Here is a 938-nt window from a genome sequence, read left to right on the forward strand (position 1 = left end):
GTGGGAAGTGGAATGGAGTGAAGGGAAACAAAGCATCAGGGGACAGAAAATATTAACTTGGTGTCTTAATCAGAATCACATCAGATCACTTATATCTAACTCTCAAGATAATTGACTTTCAGCTTGAAAATATTAGCATTTGGGAGCAGGAAGAAAGTGACTGGCGGGTAGAACAGAAAAAGGCTAAATTTCCTAGAATTCAGAATGTGGTTTACAACAGGGTACAAACCAAAAGAACTGATATAAGACATATATACTGATGCATATATGTGCATGAACATGTACAGGTGTGGATACATGTGTGCACATACATCACATGTATATAAATGGAGATATGCATACTTGCATGCAAAATGCAATTCCCCCATCATTCTTACTGTCATAGCCTATCTAAAAATGCATCTGTGCTAAAAATAATATTAATTCTGATTCCCCTTTTTTTTCTTTATGAATAGCTCTTCTTTTTTTTTTTTCCTGGGGGGGGGGGGTCTTCCGGTAACCGGAAGACCTGCTAGACAAATTCTAAAAGAGCTGTAACACTATGAATAGCTCTTCTGAAAGTAGTAACTACCTTCTTGGTAACAATTGTTTACAAAGTGCTTAGCACTTGATAGAATTAAATAAGTTCTTACATTTATTTTCTTAGCCCACACGTTTAACACTGGAAGTAAGTCATCCTTGTCTAATAGTCGAGAAGGTGACATAAAAGTCATTTGAGGATTATATGAGATTAAATGATTTTCCAAGGTAACATGAAAGTGATAACTACACAGATGGACTGTATGTCCACTTGGACTCCTGGGAGCCCTCATATTCCAGCTAACAGCCTCTTGGGATGTTGAGGTCTTCTGATTTCTGACTTTTGATAGCTACCATAAATCACTTACTCCAGACTTGTGACTTTCAAGGTGAGGAAACTGAGTCCTGGCAGGAAATGT

The 938-nt window shown here is 37.4% G+C and overlaps 1 non-coding gene across 1 annotated transcript; it reads right to left on the reverse strand.

Annotated features, from left to right (window-relative positions):
• Positions 1-483: 483 nt before the first annotated feature.
• On the reverse strand, positions 484-542 carry LOC132537901 (U7 small nuclear RNA). Its single transcript, XR_009549314.1, has one exon. It is a non-coding gene; the product is annotated as a U7 small nuclear RNA (small nuclear RNA).
• Positions 543-938: the final 396 nt, after the last annotated feature.

This window comes from Erinaceus europaeus, chromosome 3, assembly GCF_950295315.1.
Source record: "Erinaceus europaeus chromosome 3, mEriEur2.1, whole genome shotgun sequence".
NCBI classification, from domain to species: domain Eukaryota; kingdom Metazoa; phylum Chordata; class Mammalia; order Eulipotyphla; family Erinaceidae; genus Erinaceus; species Erinaceus europaeus.